We start from the raw sequence: 22,186 nt of genomic DNA on the forward strand, positions 1-22,186 counted from the left end.
CTGCTGGGCTTTCTTGGTGATAGAGCTGGTGTTGAGGGACCAGGTGAGGTTCTCCGCCAAGTGAACACCAAGGAATTTGGTGCTTTTGACGATCTCCACAGAGGAGCCGTCGATGTTCAGCGGAGTGTGTTCACCTTGTGCTCTCCTAAAGTCAACAACCATCTCTTTTGTTTTGTCGACATTCAGGGACAGGTTGTTGGCTCTACACCAGTTCGTCAGCCGCTGTACCTCCTCTCTGTATGCTGACTCGTTGTTCTTGCTGATGAGACCCACCACGGTCGTGTCATCAGCGAACTTGATGAAATTTCCTTTTTTTTTTTGACGATGTGGTTCAAGCTGTGCATTGCTGCACAGTCGTGAGTAAGCAGAGTGAACAGCAGTGGACTGAGCATACAGCCCTGGGGGCCCCAGTGCTCAGTGTGGTGGTGGTGGAGATGCTGTTCCTGATCCGGACTGACTGAGGTCTCCCAGTCAGGAAGTCCAGGATCCAGTTGCAGAGGGAGGTGTCCAGGCCCAGCAGGTTCAGCTTTCCAATCAGGTGCTGGGGAATGATTGTGTTGAATGCTGAGCTGAAATCTATGAACAGCATTCGAACGTATGAGTCCTTATTGTCTAGGTGGGTGAGGGCCAGATGGAGGGTTGTGGTGATGGCACCGTCCGTTGAACGGTTTGAACGATACGCAAACTGAAGTGGGTCTAGTGAGGGGGGCAGCTGGGTCTTAATCTGCCTCATGACGAGCCTCTCGAAGCACTTCATGATGATGGGTGTAAGTGCGACGGGACGGTAGTCGTTGAGGCAGGACACTGAAGACTTCTTTGGCATGGGGATGATGGTGGTGGCCTTGAAGCACGTTGGAACGACGGCGCTGCTCAGAGAGATGTTGAAGATGTCGGTAAGAACATCTGCTAGCTGGTCTGCACATCCTCTGAGCACTCTGCCAGGAATGTTGTCTGGTCCAGCAGCCTTCCTTGGGTTGACTCTACGTAGAGTTTTCCTCACATCTGCCGTGGTAAGACAGAGATTATTTGTGAAGCTATCTTTAGTGGTCAAAAGAAAAGTTCTACCTGAAAGATAGCATGGTGTAGATTGAGTAACATTAGCTGATTGCAGCATACAAGTGACGAGGTAATGATCCGAGATGTCATCGCTCTGCTGCAGAATTTCTATATTATCAACATCAACTCCATGTGACAGAATTAAATGGGTCCATGGGTTAACCAGATAACATACTCCAGCAACATCTATTAATGGTCAGAGAGACAACGTCATATGTTTTGCTTGTGTGTGTGTGTGTGATAGTAGTCACATAAAGTCACAGTGTGACAGAAGTGAGAGTGTCTGATGCAGAGAGGAAATGAGAGTGAGACCTCTGTCTTCTGCTGTTCACTGCAGCACTAATGAAAGCACACGCACACGCACACGCACACGCACGCACGCAGCATGTGACTGGATGCCCATGTGCTAGTCACACTGTGTTTGTGTGTGTGTTTTCTCTGCAGTGAAGTTCCATGAATCATTGAAAACTAGAGAAATCTGAAAAATAATGACAGTTATGAAGTAATATTCAGAGTCTCAGGATGCAATAATATTGTTGTGAAAACCTGGGGTCATTTTCCGGATTTTATGAAGAATATATAATACTATCCAAGGCTCTAATGTGAATACTGCACTTTTTATCTCTGTGCTGATACATATTCACATTGTTCACTCAGATATTTGTTGTTTAATTTAATTTGTTTTTAAAACTTTCTTGTTTTTTTATTTTCTCATTGATGTACTTTTATTTTATTTTTGTTTTCTGGCATGAGTGTTGGGGTGACAAAGATAAACTACGTGAAGGGGAATCAAACATGTTATTGTAAGCATCCTTAAAGGGGTCATGACATGGGTTTTTTTATTGTATTATTATGTTCCCTTAGGTGCAATTATAGTATTAATATATTTTTTTTTAAGAAAAACTTTTAAAATCTTGTGATTTATGACCTTTTCCCACCCTGTTTCTCATCCTCTGATTCAAACAGTCTGTTTTGGGGGCGTTTTCCATTTAAGACTTCAGTGTTAACGCCCACTGTTATGATTGGCTAACGTCAGTGCCTATGTATCAAATATTGACGCCCCCAGCCAGAACAATATGCAAGTAAACTAAGTAAAAACACTGTGATTATTCATAATGAATGAAATTGCACTTTAAAAAGTAGTTTAAAGTTTAAAATAGATTACTTACAGTTTGCGTCGTCGTTGTTCCCAGAATAGTCGGCACGGACTTATCTTTGAGCAACAGTTTTCTGGCAAAGCCTGCATCATATTGAGATTTGTTCTCAAAACAGTCATCCTTAAAATGTACAGAACAAACGCTTAAGTTAACACTGCCGTGACTGGGACGTCCGCAAAAAATAAACTGCATCCATTTTTCCCTGACGTCTGGATCTTTCGGCAGCTTATTCAGAGGTTTTGTTTGACCACAGCCAGGAACAGCACATCTGTGTGGCATCGTAATTTTCCTGTGCACAAGTAGTCTCTGTCAGAGCTCGCTGTCCATCGACTGAACACTTGTGAGGCGACGGCGATACTGAAATGAGCGTAGTTGTCTTGCGCTTAAAGCGTAGTTATCTTGTGCTGGAGGCGGTCATATGCAAACGCTGGTACGTCACTTCTAACCGTCACGTCACTTCTAACCATGAATCCAGAACGAGCTGTATTTTGAGCTTGATTAAATAAATGATTCGTTTAGAATGGGGAGGACGTCTTAAAATATTAAACTTACAGGACGTTTTAATGATACAAAGACCTCTTATATACCAAAAGATCAAGGCAAATTTGGTTTCTCATGTCATGACCCCTTTAAAAACATTGTTTAATTTAAAAATAGAAAGAAAATACATATCAAATAATTTTATTGTTTAATAAAATACATTTTGAACTCAACTTCAAAATGTAATTGTGTCCCACATTACATTAGGTGTCTTTAACTGAAATGTACTTTGTATCAAATGGTTAAATTTTTTTATAATGTAAACTGTAGTAGTTAAAGACCCTACATATAAGATGGGACCCATTTCTGAATCTCATATCTCAGAGTTCCTAAAACACAGGATTTGAGCAAATGAGCCTTCTCAGATGAACATTTGTGAAAAATATAGTTGTTACGTACAGTGTTGGGAAAGTTACTCAGAAGAAACGAATTACTTAGATTACTTGGGTTATCTATTAATAAAAAAGTAATCACATTACTGATTACTTTACCTTTAAGTTACTTTTCTAATATTTTCGAAGAAATGTTTTTGTTTATCTTAAAGAATGTAAAACAATGGGCCTCATTCATTAAACTTTTAGAAATACAGTAAATTTGTAAATTGGGAGTCATTTGTATATAAAATGGATCATCCTGAAAACTTTCATCTGGATTCACAAAAGCTGCGTGCACCACAGATTTGTTTGTTAGACGTGTGTATTTATGAATTAAAAACATTTGTAAATAGGGCATGCAAGCATGCGCATTCGCAGTTATCATAATCTTCACCTATAAATGGACATATAAGGAAGGCATTAGGCTCGCTAATAAATGAGAATAGAATGCTATTAACTTATATGTGGAACAGTAATATAAGAGATTTTTAAGTGAGTGCATTAAAATTGTAATTTTATTTTGATACACTGGTGTGTCCGCTCTTAAAGAAAGAAAGGAATTTATCGTCACCATATGTTCTTGCTGTCATCAGAGGTTCCCTCAAGAATGCAGGAGTCCAATATTTGGCTCAGCTGAGTGCATTGCCTGCATCATTGGTGAAGCTTCTCTGGTAAATTATCATGGTTACAGTGATATAGTTCCCTTCCAACTGGAAGAATCTTCAGAGAAATTAATAGAATGCGTGAAGAAGGTCTTTGACCAAAACGCTGTAAGCTAAGAAGATTTGTAAGCCGCTCTTTTTACAAACAGTGTGAGTTGCTTTTTACATTTTTTCTCTTCTATTATCCCACGACATGTGTTTATTTATAGGTTTAACAGCATTAACATAGACAATGCTTTATCAACTGAACACGGTATATCGATGCCTATCTGAGTGAACGAAACCTAAATTATAGAATGGCGTGCGAGTCTCTGCGAGCGATTGCACAGAAAACACATGGGAAAATAGCTGAAAATATGTAGAGACTATAGGTACAGCACAGGAAACCTCGTTATAGAGAAATACACAAAGTAAATACAGCAGAAAATGCAGCTCTACTCATGGCGATCTGCTTTACTTTCTGCTACTTGACCTAAACAAAATTCTGAATATCTTTAAAAGATTTGATGTCACTAACCTGGCAAACTTGGGCAAATTCTGTGATAATTTCATCCTCAAAGCGCTCATTGCATCAGTGTGGAACCTTGTAAATGCAACTCCTTCAATAGAGTTTCTTCTTCAGTGTAAGTCTATTGGATATTTTTGCTAGTTTTACTTGCAAATATAATCTCTTATAAAATTAATAGCCCACTTCTCCTCAATAAGCCACATGATTTGAGTTATTCCTCACTGATGTCCGTAGTACAAAAGTTTGGGGATAGGGCTTGTTCAAATCACTAAACCTACTGTATGTGCTAAGGCAGATGTTGAACACTCCCACCCCTGCCCCTGCCCTACCTGGTAAATCGTGCATAAGTCATCCAAAAATGTTGTGTTCTTTCAGGCAAACTGCAATGAATATATTTTGATAGAAGTGACATTAAATAATTAATACAAAAAATATTTGTTATTGAATTGATTAAATTAACCTTAATAAATAACATAAATTAGTAAAAATTACTTCTAAAAAATTAGTTGTTTTCTGCTTCATACATGTAAATAATTATAATAATTCAGCAGAAGTGCTTGTCATAGGGTAAAAAGCTCATGGGAAAAACAGTTTGGGTTTGATTTTCTAAAACAAAATCAATACCCTGTAACATGACTGGTTTGACAAATGATTTGAAATAAGCTCCACATTTTTTAGTTCCCCATGTTGGTCATTTATTATGGAATGATACATCTCTGATAACCCTACCCCTAAACAAACCATAATAATAAAACCAACTGTGATTGGTCACTTAACATGTCAGTAAAATTGCTTATCCTGTCTAAATGGGTGGTTCTTGGCCAATTGACCTTATGCTGCCCCACCCCTTTTCAGTGCTCGGCTTTTCTGGATTTTGTCATCTAACTTCCTGTTTTCATAGAAGCAACTGAGATGATTTGATCAAAATGGATTAAGTGTGGGAGCACAAAGTACTTTTCACCAAGAGTTGATGGTGTGAGTATACACCACCCATTTACTACATGAACATTATAGTGAGGTGTTTTGCTGTCACTGTAAATGTTCATTTTTCGAGAACCACAGAAATATATTGGAGCTGGCTGATCACATTCTGACAGCTATGACACACAGCACAACACTTTTTAATGATACAAGTGTTTAAATGTTATGTGTGTCATCCTACTTAAAGTTTTATGTTTTAACTTGTTAATAATTTGTGTTAAAATGTGTTGCTGCCATGACATTTCAAACAGTGACACTGACAGCTAATATTTTTTCACATGCAAATTCACAACATTAAAGGATATTACATTTGTACTTTTTTTATTAATTAGTATGATTAAAGAGTGTGATTAAAAATGTGATTTAATATGTGAAAGTGTTTGTTTTATTTAGTTAACAATAATTATAGTGTGTGTGTGTGTGTGTGTGTGTGTTTGTGCGTAGTGGCACCCCTTCCCTATTCCGGTTTAACACATTTAAACAATCTAATCTTAACGATAACACGATGAGTGAATGACACAAATAGATGGATAGAGGTTTTGTACAGAGATATTTTGATTGAATTTGTATTGTCTCGTGGAATTTCATTAACATAGAGGCATAGACATTAACACCATATATATCCATATAGCACCGCTAGTTCCAAGACAACATTTTCAAAATGTCTGCATGCTAGTTTCTCTGGCGCATAAGGTGACCAAAGGCAGAGCCCAGACCTTTGCTGTAATCATTGATCTGGCAACAAGAGACTATGCATTACCCATGCCATTTTCACTCAAATCTTTTTCTTTATTTAATTGAGATAAATATTTTAAATACAATTAGAGTTGCATAACAAATACAGCATATGTCAAAATTATTAAACAGTAAAATCTCTAAAATGTTAGGGCAAGCATTACAACAGCATCATTCATATGTTAATAATGAGGAGTAAAATTACTTATTTAAAGCTGATTGCCTCCTTACATAATAGTGTGTAGCTTACTATTTACATGACTAAACTAAACTAGCGACCATCATGACAACACTTCTCCATATGAACATACCGAGCACTAATTGAGGTGGACCACAACAAAACTACAATACTTTTTTGTGATACTCTGTTTAAATTGTACATAGTCAGATAGTACTGTAGCTGGTGTTTAAATGTGCACAAGCTGCAGTCTGGCACTTGTGGCCCTGCAGCTAATGGCGTGAGCTGCAGCCTGGCAGCATGTGCTGCAGCAGCCAATCAGAGCAGCCTGTGGCTGCAATGAGAGAAGAAAGTGACCAATGGGGTGTGGGCAGTGCCTGTACATTCCCCAGCTCCTAAGAGGTTAATGAGCAAAGCTGCTCGGCTTCCTGCCAGCTCAGAGATGCTCCCACAATGAGCAAGAGCTGTATCATGACAGGAGTGAGTCTAATTATACACCCACAGAGAGAGAGAGAGAGAGAGAAGGAAGAAATAGGTGGGGGTCACAAAGGGCGAGTGAGCTGAGGTGTGAGAAGGCAAGTGTGTGTGTGTGTGTGTGTGTGTGTGTGTGTGTGTGTGTGTGTGTGTGTGAGCAGTGAGCTTTAGACCTACAGAGAGAGCGCGAGAGAAAGAGCTCACAGTGGGTGAGACAGGGAAAAGACAGCAGATATTGTAAAAGACAGAGGAGGTGAGACAAGATAAGACAAGAGAGAGAGAGAGAGAGAGAGAGAGAGCGTGACTCTACAGCATCACGCTGGATGTTCCCATCTGCTGCGAGACTGCTACTTTTCAATGATCACTCATTACTGCATGTGTCACCATAAAAAGACAACCAGAGAGGTAGGACACTTCTGAGTGCATATGTGTGTGTGTGTGTGTTCATGACGACAAGTGTGACAGAATGAGTGCTGTAGGGATACATGTGTGTTTGAGGTGTATTAGACACTGTGTGGGTATTCTAGTGAGTATTTCAGCAATGATATGACTAGAAATGTGTGATTTTCAGTGTGTGTGTGTGTGTGTGTGAGAGAGAGAGAGAGTGTGTGCTCAAAGTCTCTCACCAGCTTTATATGTGAAGCAAAGACATTCTTTTAGTGTACTAAAATTAGAGGATACGGCTGAAACTAAATACAGAAATGAGAACATATAGCAATGGTGGTAACATGTTACAATTAGACTCTATAGGGTAACATGGCTGACACAATAGTTAACATGAATTAACAATGAACAATTCACTTACAGCATTTATTAATCTGTATTTATTGTTAATTTCTACAAATACTAATATGTTTGTTTACATTAAAATATGTTTGTGTTAGGTAATGCATAATGAACTAACAATGAACAATAGTACATTTCTAAATTAAAATGGTAACACCATTCAATAAGGTTTTATTCATTAACTACATTAGTAAATCGAGAACTAACTTTAAACTACTTGTACAGCACTCGTTAATCATAGTTCATATTAATTTTAACATATAAGACGATTTTAAGATGGAAAGTTTCATATGTTAACATTAGTTTATGCATTATGATCTAACAAGAATATGCAATGACCAGTTGTATGTTTATTAATTAACATTAGCTGAAATTATAAAATGCTGTATTTAATTATTGTTTATTGTTAGCTCATTAAACTTAATGCGTTAATTAATGTTAATAAAATAACCTTACTTTCAGTGTGTACAATCATCTATGTTCACTTAAACCAATTTTTATGGGACCGTGTGAACAATATTTCTTGCATCAATGTTTTGCTGAAACTGGGCAGCGGATTTCTAGTTCCCTGCATGCTTTGCATAGGACTGGATTGGAAGAGACAATTTTAAAATGTAACGTATTACCATACCATTAAGATTAACCAAGATAAATTAATGCTGTAAAAATTATTTTAAATAAAATAAAAAAAAAAGTACATTTTTAGTTAATGATACCTAATGCATTAAATAATGTTAATGTATAGGAACGTATTGTTAATATTTGTCTAAAGTGTTACCAACATGGTACATTACACATACAATTAGGCCTCAGCTACTATCAAATGTGTCATGAATAGTGATTGTGTTTGTCACTTACAGTTCACACAATGTAAACGCAATTGTTTTTACATGATTCAACCCTTCACAGTACTTTTATTATTGTAAATTATTGAATTCAGTCATATGAAATTATATAAATTAAACCCATTAATCTTGATGTTACCATATAAAGCAGACATGTTGAGACACCCAGACATGTTTGCCCACTGAAGCTAAGTTGAGCTGAGTTGAGCCTGGTCATTATCTGGATGGGCGACTTCTTGGGAAAAACTAAGGTTGCTGCTGAAATTAGGGAGGCCAGCAGGGGGTGCTCACTGCAGTCTGTGTGGGTCCTAATGCCCCAGTATAGTGACAGGAACACTATATTGTAAAAAAGGCACCGTCCTTCGGATAATGTTAAACCGAGGTCCTGACTCTGTGTGGTCATTAAAATCCTAGAGCACATCTTGTAAAGAGTAGGGGTGTAAAAAATTACCCCCACTGGCCCTTCTCAATCATGGCCTCCTAATAATCCCCATCCACTAATTGGCTCTATAAATCTACTCTCTTCTCTCCACCAATAGCTGGTGTGTGGTGAGAATACTGGTGCATTATGGCTGCTGTCGCATCATCCAGGTGGATGCTGTACACTGATGGTGGTTGAGGAGAGTCCCCTGTTCACTGTGTAAAGCGCTTTGAGTGTAGTGTTAGAAAAACGCTATATAAATGTAACATTCATTCATTTATTCATTCATTCATTACTAGCTTCCTGGCAAATAGATTTTTTACAGTGTACATTTATTAATTAAATTTTTTTTTCATTTAGAATATATGGATATTATCAAAACACATGGCATTACAGGAACATGCTGTTTTTGTAGTATAACGTATATACTGTATGTACATTTCCATGTAAATATTGTTTTGACCTTTGCATTGACGCCTGTATGTTTTCTGTGTGTAATGTTTTAAAGCTAGTCACACCACTCTCAGCCAGCCATTCAAAAGTCATGGACTTGATCTGACTTAGAGTTGTTTTCAATTCCTTCAAAAAAGTGTGCATTAAAGTTTATTTTTTAATGATGCTAAACTGCTTATTTGACGAATGTAAAGAGACAAACAGAAAAAGTTCAAACTGTGAATTGAATGATACTTTATGCAAGTATGCTGAATCAGCAGTGACGTTTGATATCATATAGTGTTTTAATCTTACAGTTTCTGGAACGCACTGGCATTGGAACCATGTGGTGCCATTTTTAGCTCTTTTTGTCTGAGTTTAATCTAAGAATCAGTTTATTCATGATTTTAGGTTGGCTCTCACTGAAGTATTCTGGTTTTAAAATCTCCCCGCTCTGCTTCCAGTTGTTATGACACCTCCTAAACACTTTAAACTCATGATAACTTTAGGCAATTCTACAACCACTAAATACACTTTGCTAGCAAATATACGTTGACATTAACACTATAGATATTTATTTAGAAAACGCTAGAATGGAAGTTCAAATAAAAAATTTTTAAGATGCTTGCGCACTTGTTTTGCTGGTTTACAAGGTTAATTGACTTAATAGTAAAACAACTTATTTCAAAAAGTAAACATTAGTCATTCAACCACCACTGGTTTATTTAAAATCTGCCTTGTAAAATCTTCCTGAGCATGTAATTGTTTATTTATTTAGAGATTAGGAAATTGTCCTGCATCTTGAAAGCCTGAACGAGTATATCTTTATGGTTGTCCCGATACAGATACTTCCTTTTCTGTACTCACCTATACCGATACATGTTCCCTTTCAAGTTGTCAGAACATAGCATAATTTGCTTACGCTATGTGAAACTCCTTCCAGAAGTGAAGATCTCTAAAGCCCTTAAATATCATGGCAATGTATTGGCAGATGCCACATAATGTTCTGATGCATGTCTCCGCGGGCATATAAACCAGAGCACTGTGCCATTTTATCTGAATTTTCTGAACTTTTATCAGCAACTCACACAGTGTCTTGTTTTACATTATTGTGTATGTAATGCAGTACTGTCAAGTATGTGAAATCACTTTGAGATCCCATGTTTCAATTCATCAATGTTTTTCATATGTCACAAGTGACTTAGACCAAAACTGTAGATTACATTTTTTTTAATACCGTGTTAGTTGAGTGAAGTCTGTAAAAGTAAACTTTTAATATAGGGCCTCGTTCATGAAACATGTGCAGATACAATTTTGCAAAGCCGTTTTGATTTAAACTCTGATTCATGAAAGTTTTTGTATTTTTACAACATTAGTTGATATGAACAATCCAGATCCAAGACATCTGAATGTGTTGTGTTGTTGTGTCAGAAAAACTGCTATTACTACATTATGATGGAAATTAAATTAAATAAGTAATGAAAAAAAAAATTGTTTTCTTTTTAAACCATAACCTAGACTTATTTAGAAAAGTTTCTTTGCTGCTAGCATACATTTCTCAAAGTATTTTTAAGTAGATTTTTCCCATGGTCAAAGATCTTCTTCAGATTCTTCCAGTTACAAGTATATCACTGTTACAATCATGAAGTTTCACAAATGAAGATTATTGGTGGTGGACATCCTCCTCCCGTTGTGAACCAAACATGTTTTACACTCCTGTCAAACCATTTTTATAGACTTAAAGTGTTTGATTTACAAAAGAGTTGACAGCAAAAAAAATATTTCTTTGAGACATTATTGTACTTGCTTCATGATAATTTTTCGATTTTAATGCACTTTATAAATTTCATTACTGTTCCGCATAGATGTTAACAGCCTTCGGTGCCTTCCTTATATGGCATTTTCATGGGCTTGGTTTATGATAATTGTGAATTAACATGCACATGGTCCCTATTTACCAGTGTTTGAAATATACTAACATACACACATTTTACTAACAAATCTGAGAAGAACAAAGCGTAAATCTGGTGAAAAGTTTTCGGGAAGGCCCATTTATTCGCAAATTAATCTGAATTTACTCATATATTTACTAAAGTTCCATGAATGAGCCCCATTATGTTTATATTAAGGGTATACATATTTTATGTTGGAATACATTAGTTTTTTGGCTTAATATGAAAAAGCTGAAGTTTGAAGAGTATGGATATAGGGTAGGGATTAGGATATTGGCTTTCCTCCATTAAACTGTAATGTTCCTTTGCTGGTCTGTGATTCTCGGGTGGCTGCTGTCTCTTTAAGATGTCTATTTTTAAAGGAGTGTTCAAACACACACACACAAACACTGTGACACACATGCATGAGGAGGAGGAAGTAGAGAATAGGAGCAAGTCAGTGGGAGCGTAATTGGAATATTTCTGCTAGTTTGTGCTGGTTTATGACAGATGAAGCTGTGAAGTGTCTGCAGGTTACTTAAGACTATGGTTTAATTAAAAGCTCAGACTGCTGGTTAATTAACAGTTCAGTCTGTGGGTTGGTTTAAGGAATAGCTCATCCAAAAATGATAATTCTCTCATCATTTACTAACCCTCATGTTGTTCGAAACCTGTTCCAAAATGGTATGACTTTATTTAGTCATTTCTTTCTTTTTGTCGTCTATTTTTGTTTTCTTAATTCAATGCCTGTCAAAGGGGATCAAAACTTTCAGGCTCTAAGAAGGACATAATGGCAGCATAAAGGTAATCCATACGACTTGAGTTGTTTAATCAATTTCTTCTGAAGTGATACAATAGCTTTGGGTGAGAAACAGACAAAAAAATAAGACCTTATTCACTATAAATCATGACATGTGCCCTAGCTTTCCCAGGATTGCTGGACATTTTATCAAATCAAATGTAAGCCTTTTTACGACCCATTTAAGACCTAAAATTAATACTGTAGACTCACCAGACACTTTATTAGGTACACCCGTACATCTACTTATTCCGATTATCTAATCAGCCAATTGTGTGGCAGCAGTGTAATGTATAAAATCAATTCAGATATGGGTCAGGAGCTTCTGTTAATGTTCACATCAGCCATCAGAATGGGGACAATTTTGTTCTCAGTGATTTGGACTGTGGCATGATTGTTGATGCTAGATGGGCTGGTTTGAATATTTCTGTAACTTCTGATATCCTGGGTTCAAATCTCAAACCTTTATTTCCAGTATGATTGGGTTGTTTCGTGGGAGAGGTTACTGCAGTTTACAATAATGAAAACACCCTCACGATTGAGGAGAAACACTTTTAAAGGGCCAATATCAATATTACAAAATGTATAAAATTATGTTATATCAGTTTTTCTCAATCGAAGTCAAAATGCAAAGACATCTTGTCAAATGACAGTGTACTCTGAAAGTGTGATAGTTACCCACCATGTAATATTGTCCAATTGCTAACATTGTATACTGTATGTAGGCAGCTGAATAGTATTGATGTCAAAAAGTCATGGCACACACACTATACTTTCCACAAAACATTTATTCAAACATTTCTTATCATTGTATGTACACATTTACATCCAACCGAAAATACGTAAAGAAAGCTTGTACAAAAAAAAATCAGGAACTATAATATGTGCAAGAAAAAAGGAAATATGCTGCAATTTCATCAACATCATGGGTCTTCCAATCTCTCCTCTCTGTCTGGCCACAACATTTCATCTACATCACACCTGAAAACTTCACTTGCAATGCAACGAGGGAAAAATATTTTGCCATGATGCAGCCACCCCCTACAACAATCTGCTGTGATATCCTCTCAACCAGCATCCATTGCACCCAGTAAGGACAACTGGTCATGAGGACGGTGATCATAGACCTTCCATCTCCATGCAGAAAATAACTCCTAGGATTTAGGAATGGGGAGTATGGTTGGAGAAACTCCATCAAAAAACATGGGTGGGCAGAAAACCAGGAAATTGAGGAGACGTTGTGTGTTATAGGGCCCAGTGATGGGAATGTGGCTGAGTAAAACATTTCCACATATGGCAGCACACATTGCAATGTTCCGTCCACGCTGGCCTGGTACATCAACAGTGGCTCAGTGACCAATAATATTATGGCCATGTCTCCTGACTTTGGTCAAGTTTATTCCTGCCTCATCAACATACACAAAAATGTGTGGGTATTCATCAGCCTCCAGCTCAATCGCTCTCTATAAAAAATAGTTTAGCAATTTAGGAAATAACTTACAGTAGATATTGTAAATCATACAGTTACAAATATCCCACATTGTGTAACATATTCTGCATATAAAGGTTTACTTGTCAATACTGAAAGACAAGGAGATTACAGCACTGTGTAGTGTACAATGATGACTTCTTACCTGTACATACTAGTACCTCAGCTCCTTCACTCTCTCACCATTCCTATCAAAAGGCACCTTGTAGAGTTGCTTCATTGCAATATGATTTCTCTTCAGCACTTTATCAATTGTGGAGATGCTGACGATGTTGACATTGAACAACAATAACAGGAGGACAGGAATGACAAATACAAGAAATAAGAATGGTTTAGAGTTTCATTAAAGGCCAAAATGTTGTTCTGTTTTAACTGAAAAAATCCATCTGCTCACACTGCAGTAGCCTTAGTTCAAGATTTGAATATCTACAGGAGAGGGTAATTTTATTAATGCCAAAAGCAGAAAGGGTATGGACTTCATTATTGGCTTCTTTAAAATGTCCAGCAACCTGAGATTTTAAGTCACCACTGCAGATGAAACTTCAATGTTCATTAATCGGAGTACAGAGTTGTCTATTGGTTTGCCTTTTAACAAAGTAGTTCCACCTGCAGAGGTGAATAAAAAAGTTGGCAGATATTTTAAAGAAGCTAATGAAACTCTAAACCTTTCTTGTTTCTTGTAGGTATCATTCCTGTCCTCCTCCTGTTGTTGTTGTTGTTGTTGTTGTTGTTGTTGTTGTTGTTGTTGTTGTTGTTGACAATGTGGCTGTAGAGTGCACTACGGATGTAGGTGGTGCCTTTGCATCATTTACTCATTGGTTAATTGAATGATTTTCATCTTGTTATCCTTTATAATGATCTAGTGTGTCTAATCATTATTTGTAATCAATGCTGCCATCAAACATGTGTTTATATACGCTGTCTTGACTGCACTAAATATAATCTGCAATGGTCTGAAACAGTTGCTTTTTTGTGCACATATTCATGTTTTTTTTGTGCACATTTGTGAATTTTTTTTGTTATACCACTATGTATATTTAATTTTTTTTAGTAAAGTTTTCTCTTCATTGGAGTTTGGACATCAAGCCTCATTCTCGGTTATACTAAGATAATATCTTATGCAGTGTTGTTTCTAAAACAAGATCAATCAAATTGATCTTGTTTTAAGGATTTTTAGATATTTTTACAGGAAAAATTATTATCAAGAATAAAATTTTTGCCCTAATATCAAAGGTCTTACTAGAAAGGAGAAATTATGATCCAAGGTTCATGTAAAATGCCTAGAAATAGCATTTTAGCTTAGCATCAATTTACACAAGGTTTATTTTTAAAGGCCAATTTGCATGCCACTCCCCCAGACATACGGGTTTAAAAGGAGCTGGCTTGCAACCACTCCTTCAGATTTTGTCTTCGGAGCCGAGTGGTTGTGATCAGAGAGCTGAATTCCTCTGCAGGTCCATTCACCTCTGAAGTTAGTGAAGCTGTTGGATTTACTGCAAATTACAGCGGTTTCTCCCCCTCTTGCATCGTTGCTGTGCAGAGAATTCAGCTTCAGCAGCTAAAAGGGTATATTCTTTCCACCAAAAAAAGAGTATATTTCCTATATTTTCCTAATAAAGAGTGGCACTGATGGAGCGTCTTTGTCAAGATGCCTTTCCGTCCTGGTTGCGTTCTTTAACTCTCCGCTTCTGATTGCCACGATCGCTGTCTCACATGTTTGGGTGCTGCCCAAACAGAGACATCTTTCGTGGATGGTTCATGAGCATGGCAACATTGTGGTTGCGGCTTTATTTCGTCAGAGGGAAAGCCACACCAGCGGCTCACCACCTCGGTCCTTCTACCTACAGGTATGAGGCTGAGGCAGTTTGCACCGGGGTGATTTGGGGAACTTAATGGGAGCTTCTCTGTCAGGAAACCCCCATGGACCTCCCATTCCCCAGCATGCTCATGTGCTCTGGTCAAGTTCTGGGATGAGACCGCCTTCTCGTCTCAAGGCGAGTTCACAATCTCATTCGGAATTCGCAAAGAGGATGAGCTCTTGATCTCATCATCAGAGAGCGGGCTTGACCGGTCTGACGGCGAGGACCTGGCTGGGCTCCCACCCTCGGGTGCGGTCGCCCAGTCGTAGGTTTGCACAGAGCTGGTGGCCATGCTTGCCCAGGCAGCTGCGAGCTGCAAGCAGGCGTCAATCTGGTCAAGACAAAGGAGGCTGACAAGGTTAGATTCCTTGATGCCCCCATCTCCCAGGTTGGCCTATTCGGTGACACCATCGAGGATTTTGCACAGAAGTTCTCGACGGATAAGAAGCAGACAGAGGCCATCCAACACATCCTTAAGATCCCGCACCTGGTCTGCTCGTCGCCAAAGGCGTCCCCCTGCGGCAGCAACACCGGCTCTGCTACAGCCCCCCCATGGTGTGGATCCACCCGCAGGAAGCAGACGCCAGGGGAGAGTGGAGACTTCACCCCCAGGTGGTCCAGCTGATTTGGAGTCAAGGTTTTTGCAGGAATCCCCCCACTGCCCGCTCTGTTATTCCCTGACCGAGGCTCCCTTCGGCACAGATGTGCTGGCACACAGCTGGGCCCTGGGGCTACGCAAGTATGTGGTTCCCCCAGTGAGCCTACTTGCACAGATGGAGCAGGTCATCCTAGTACCCTACTGGCCCATCCAGACCTAGTTCTCGGACCTCATGCTCCTCGTGACAGCCCCCCCTGGCGAATTCCCCTGAGGAAGGAACTTCTTTCTCAGGGACGGGGCACCATCTGGCACCCGCGACCTGACCTCTGGAATATCCACGACACCCTCCCGATACGGACTCAATATGGCCTCCAGCTGAATGATTTTGTTCCATTTGGGGAGAAAAAAGGAGAAGAGCTGGTCCCTGTTTTTGGGCAGTCGACTTGTCCCCGAGCTGCTGGGGACCGTACGATGCTTGTAAGTGCATTAGGGGAGATTATGTTACGGCCAGGTGTGCTGGCCACGAGGCACACAAGGGTCACACAGCCAGTCCACGTAACACAGTTCAGCTAGTTGTGGTATTCTGTATAGGAAACCCTAGTGTCACTACATCAACACAACATCGAGTGAGTGACAGATAGGGAATACCAGCAGGAGTGCATCAGCAGTGCTGATTTAGGGCCATATATCATGATTGCATATCTGATATTCTGGATACCGAGGGAATTCACAGCGGTCATTATCACAGCTGTGTATATCCCCCCACAAGCCTACACAGACCGGGCACTCAAGGACCTGTATGGGAGTATAAGTGAGCAGGAATCCGCGCACCCTGAGACCACGTTCATTGTTACCGGGGACTTTAACAAAAATAATTTTTAAAACAATTGCACCAAAATACCACCAACACATCAGCTTCAACACATGAGGGGACCGGGTTTTGGACAATTGCTGTTCTCCTTTCTGGGATGGCTACAAATCCCTCCCCCGCACACCATTTGGCAAATCAGACCACTCTTCCGTTCTGCTTCTGCCCGCTTACAGGCAGAAACTGAAAGGAGAAGCACCCACCCTCAGAATGATCCAGTGCTGGTCGGACCAATCAGACTATATGCTACAAGACTGTTTTGATCACTCGGACTGGGAGATGTTCCGGTCTGCCTCTGATGACGACATCGAGGTTAATGCTGATAGCGTAACGTGTTTCATCAGGAAGTGCATAGAGGACATTGTTCCGACCAAAAATATACAGATCTACCCCAACCAGAAACAATGGGTTAACGGTGATATTCACATGGCACTTAATGCCTTGACCTCCGCTTTTAATTCCGGGAACATGGAGGAGCATAAACAAGCCAGTTATGCCCTCCGTAAAGCTATCAGAGCAGCCAAACGCCAGTACAGGCACAAAATTTAAGGACAGTTCAACACCACCAACTCTAGAAGTATGTGGCAGGGAATTAACATCATCATAGACTACAAAGGGAATAGAAACTACACGTGAACACTACTGCCTCTCTCCTGGATGAGATAAATATATTTTATGCTCGTTTCAAGGAAAATAACACCGCCCTCGCGGAGAGAGCACTCGCGGCCGAAGCTACAGAGGTTGGTTCACTCTCCGTCTCTGTTGTGGATGTAACAAGATCCTTCCGACGGGTGAACATCCGTAAAGCGCAAGTCCAGACAGCATTCCCTGCCGCGTCATCAGAGCGTGCGCGAACCAACTGGTTGGTGATTTAACATTTTCATTTTCAACCTGTCCCTCTCCTTGTCTGTAGTCCCCACATGCTTCAAAATGTCCACCATTGTGCCTGTACCAAAGCAATCAAAAATTACTTGTTTAAATGAATGGCATCCTGTTGCTCTGACCCCCATCATCAGCAAATGCTTTGAGATGCTAATCAGAGATCACATCTGCTCTGTGCTGCCCACCTCTCTGGACCCATTGCAGTTTGCCTACTGCAACAACCGATCCACTGATGATGCCATTGCATCTACAATACACACTGCTCTCTCCCATCTGGAAAAAAGGAACACATATGTGAGAATGCTGTTTGTAGACTACAGCTCAGCATTCAACACCATAGTGCCCTCCAAGCTTGATGTGAAACTCCGGGCTCTGGGCTTAACCAGCTCGCTGTGCAGCTGGATCCTGGACTTCCTGTCAGGCAGACGTCAGGTGGTTAGAATTAATTAATGGAGCACCGGTGGAGAGAGTCAGCAGTTTCAAGTTCCTCGGTGTCCACATCACTGAGGAACTCACATGGTCCTTCCACACTGAGGCCGTGAAAAAGGCTCACCAGCGCCTCTTCTTTCTGAGATGGCTGAGGAAGTTTGGAATGAACCACCACATCCTCACACGGTTCTACACCAGTACTGTAGAGAGCATCCTGACTGGCTACATCACTGCCTGGTACGGCAATAGCACCGCCCACAAGCGCAAAGACCTGCAAAGGGTGGTGCGAACTGCCAGACACATCATCAGAGGTGAGCTTCCCTCCCTCCAGGACATATATAACAGGCGGTGTGTGAAAAAAGCTTGGAGGATCATCAGAGACTCCAGCCAACCGGGTCATGGGCTGCTCTCACTGCTTCCATCAGGCAGGCGGTATCGCAGCATCAGGACCCGCACCAGCCGACTACATGACAAGCATGACTTCCCCCAAGCAATCAGACTTTTGAACACTTGATCTATCATGATCAGTATACATCAGCACTGCACTTTATTAATCTTATTATCTCACACTGGACTGTCATAATTATATTCTTTTCACAATATAACTACTTTGTATATATTTTTATATACTTTTTATTTTTATTGTATGTGTATTCTATATTGTGTGTATTGTTTACTGTACATTGTATATTATTACTGTGCTGTGTAATGAGGTGTACATTTGATTGTGTTGTGTAATGAGGTATACATTTGATATGTAAATTGTGTTGTGTAAATATGTTGTTTATTGTAAATTGGTATTTGTCTTGTCACTATCGTGACTGCTATGTTGCTCGGAACTGCATACAAGACTTTCACCCACTGTTGCACTTGTTCATATGGTCGTGTGACAATAAAGTGATTTGATTTGATTTGATATTGCTTGTACAACAGTTCAATGAACAAGTCAATTTAAAAAATGAGGATTTACTATAAAATGATAAAAATAAAAAAATCTGATAAAAATCATTGATATTTAGAATAGTTACTTTAAAAAAGTATTTTTATTACTTGAAGAGATTACTTTGCATTTTAATATAATTAGTTTCATTTAATATTTAGTCCTTTTAAGTGGAATTTTTTTTATGCTATTTCTAGCCATTTTGCATGCACGTTACCAGGCAGGATCATGTATTTATAAAGAAAATTCACTTTGGATCATAATTATTTTTTTTCTAGTAAGACCTTTGATATTAGGGTAAAATTTATCTTCTTGATAATGATTTTTGTATTGATTTCCTGTAAAAATATCTGAAACTTTTTTCAGAGAATGAATTTTTAACATGTGTATTTTGTCTTACTGTACTGGAGTTTTTATATTGAAAACAAGTGAAAAAATCTACCAGTGCTGAAGAAGTAATCCAAAGTATTTAGAACACGTTACTGACTGTCATGTTTAGATGTGGTTTTGTTCATGTTTTGATTTCATGTCTTTTATTTAGAAATTTGTTCACTTCCTTGTCTAGTCATGTTATGCCCTGTTTTCCCTCCATGTTCACGTGTCTTGTTTTCATTGGTTTATTGTTTCATCTAGTCTAGTCTAGTTCATGTTCAAGTTTCAAGTTTATGTTAAGTTTAATTCATGTTTATAGTTAGGGTTTTTGCTTCCATGTTTATTTAAATAAACTGCACTTGGTTTCTTCACTCCTTCGTCATCTTCTTCGTCCTTGCCATTGCAAGCTACAATATGTGATAGAAAACTAGACCTTCACAATGGACCCAGCAGTTCAGCTTCTGAGCCTCTGTCAAGGGAGTTGTCCCCTAGAGGATTATGTTGAGGACTTTTGTGCCCTAGCCTGTCAGGTGGCTTTTAATGAGCTTGCGCTGAAGGACATTTTTAGGGTCAGACTTAATGAGCCCATCTCCTCCTTGATGCCTGGCGGTCGCAGTCCCCTCAATCTGGCCCAATATATTGACCTTGCCCAGCAGATCACTGGTTCCATGTTCACTGTGGGGGAGGCGGATACCGAGCCAAAGTTCCATGATATGGCCGCCGCCGAGTTCCACGACATGGCCGCCGACCAAACCAAAGTTCCATGATATGGCCGCCGCCAAACCAGAGTTCCACGACACGGCCGCAGCCAAACCAGAGTTCCACGACACGACCGCCGCCAAACCAGAGTTCCACGACACGGCCGCCGACCAAACCAGAGTTCAACAACATGGCCGCCAAGCCAGAGTTTCATATCATGGCCGCCAAGCCAGAGTTTCACATCATTGCCACCAAGCCAGAGTTTCACGTCAAGCCAGCATCCCATGCCACGACCAATGAGCCAATGCCCACGCCTACCACGGCCAACAACCTGGAAGCCTCGTCCATCCCAGAGCCAGCGTTCCCAGCCTTTTTTGTCCCAGAGCCTGCACCGCCAACTTCGGCCTCACGGAGGAGGAAGAAAAGGGATTTCGTCTCTGAGTCTCAGTCTGTGTTCATGACCACAGAGGTCATTCCCGAGACTCTGTCCATGCCCACGACCACAGAGGTCACTCCCGAGACTCTGTTCACACCCACTACCACAGAAGTCGTTCCCGAGTTTCGGTCCTCGCCCTTGACCACAGTGGTCATTCCCGAGACTCTGTTCATGCCCACGACCACAGAGATAATTTCTAAGTCTCTGCCCATGTTAATGACCACGGAGGTCACTCCAGGCCATGTCACAGCCACGCCAGAGTCAGCTCCAGGCCATGTCACAGCCACGCCAGAGTCAGCTCCAGGCCGTGTCACAGCCACGCCAGAGTCAGCTCCAGGCCATGTCACAGACGAACCTCATTCTGCTCCATGCCATGTCACAGCAAATCCCCAGTCTGCTCCATGCCATGTCACAGACGAACCTCATTCTGCTCCATGCCATGTCACAGCCAATCCCCAGACTGCTCCATGCCATGTCATAAGCAAGCCAGTCCAGGCTCGCCTCTGCTCCACAGGGGGCCTCCATCCCTACAACTCATTTGGGCATCCCTACAATGAGCCTCTCATGTCCCCCAACACCCCCCCCCCCCATCCCATGCTCCACGCCCTGCTACTTCCAAGTTTTTTTTTGGTTATAAACTGGTAATTACAATGGTATTATTCTAGAAATGTGGTTTATGAGGACATTTCTAGTGTCCCCATAATTCAAATCACTTTAAAAAACATATTAAATTATGTTTTTTATGTTATGTAAAAATCCTGAAAGTTTTTGTGAGGGTTAGGCTTAGGGGTAGGGATAGGTTTAGGGGATAGAATCTATAGTTCATACAGTATAAAGTATACAGTATATCGCACCGTTGTCACGAAAAGAGAGCTGAGCCGAAAGGCAAAGCTCTCGATCTACCGGTCAATTTTTGTTCCTACACTCACCTATGGTCATGAAGGCTGGGTCATGACCGAAAGAACTAGGTCACGAGTACAAGAAATAGTCTTCCTCAGAAGGGTGGCGGGGTTCTCCCTTAGAGATAGGGTGAGGAGGTCAGTCATCCGTGAGGAGCTCGGAGTAGAGCCGCTGCTCCTTTGCGTCGAAAGGAGTCAGTTGAGGTGGCTTGGGCATCTGGTAAGGATGCCCTCTGGCCGCCGCCCTAGGGAGGTGTTTCAGGCACGTCCAGCTGGGAGGAGGCCTCGGGGAAGACCCAGGATTAGGTGGAGAGATTACATCTCCACACTGGCCTGGGAACGCCTCGGGGAGAGCTGGTTAATGTGGCTCGGGATGGGGAAGTTTGGGGCCCCCTGCTGGAGCAGCTGCCCCCACGACCCGACTTCGGATAAGTGGTTGAAGATGGATGAATGGATGGATAAATGTAAACATAACATACTATGAAATAGCATTCTATGGACATAGCAGTTATTGAGGTAGCAGCCAGGTAAAAAGTGACAATGGAATAAAGTGCAACTCTGGATATGTGCAAAAGTTGGATGGTGTACAGGTGTGTGTGTGTCAGTCCAGTCCCTGAGTATTTAGGAGTCTGATGGCTTGGGGGAAGAAGCTGTTACACAGTCTGGCCGTGAGGGCCTGAATGCTTCGGTACCTCTTGCCAGATGGCAGGAGGGTGAAGAGTTTGTGTGTTGGGTCATCCACAATCCTGGTTGCTTTGTGGATGATTTTGTGTAAATGTCTTTGATGGAGGGAAGAGAGACCCCGATTATCTTCTCAGCTGTCCTCACTATCCTCT

The 22,186-nt window shown here is 40.4% G+C and overlaps 1 protein-coding gene across 1 annotated transcript in view; it reads left to right on the forward strand.

Moving 5' to 3' along the window:
* Window positions 1–6,933: 6,933 nt before the first annotated feature.
* The window catches only part of LOC127618989 (uncharacterized), a 111,307-nt gene continuing 96,054 nt past the window's right edge, over window positions 6,934–22,186 (forward strand). Inside the window, exon 1 of the mRNA XM_052091702.1 lies at window positions 6,934–7,070. The gene's annotated coding sequence lies outside the window, so the exon portion shown is untranslated. The remainder of the gene's footprint in view (window positions 7,071–22,186) is intronic.

Source organism: Xyrauchen texanus, chromosome 25 (genome assembly GCF_025860055.1).
Source record: "Xyrauchen texanus isolate HMW12.3.18 chromosome 25, RBS_HiC_50CHRs, whole genome shotgun sequence".
NCBI classification, from domain to species: domain Eukaryota; kingdom Metazoa; phylum Chordata; class Actinopteri; order Cypriniformes; family Catostomidae; genus Xyrauchen; species Xyrauchen texanus.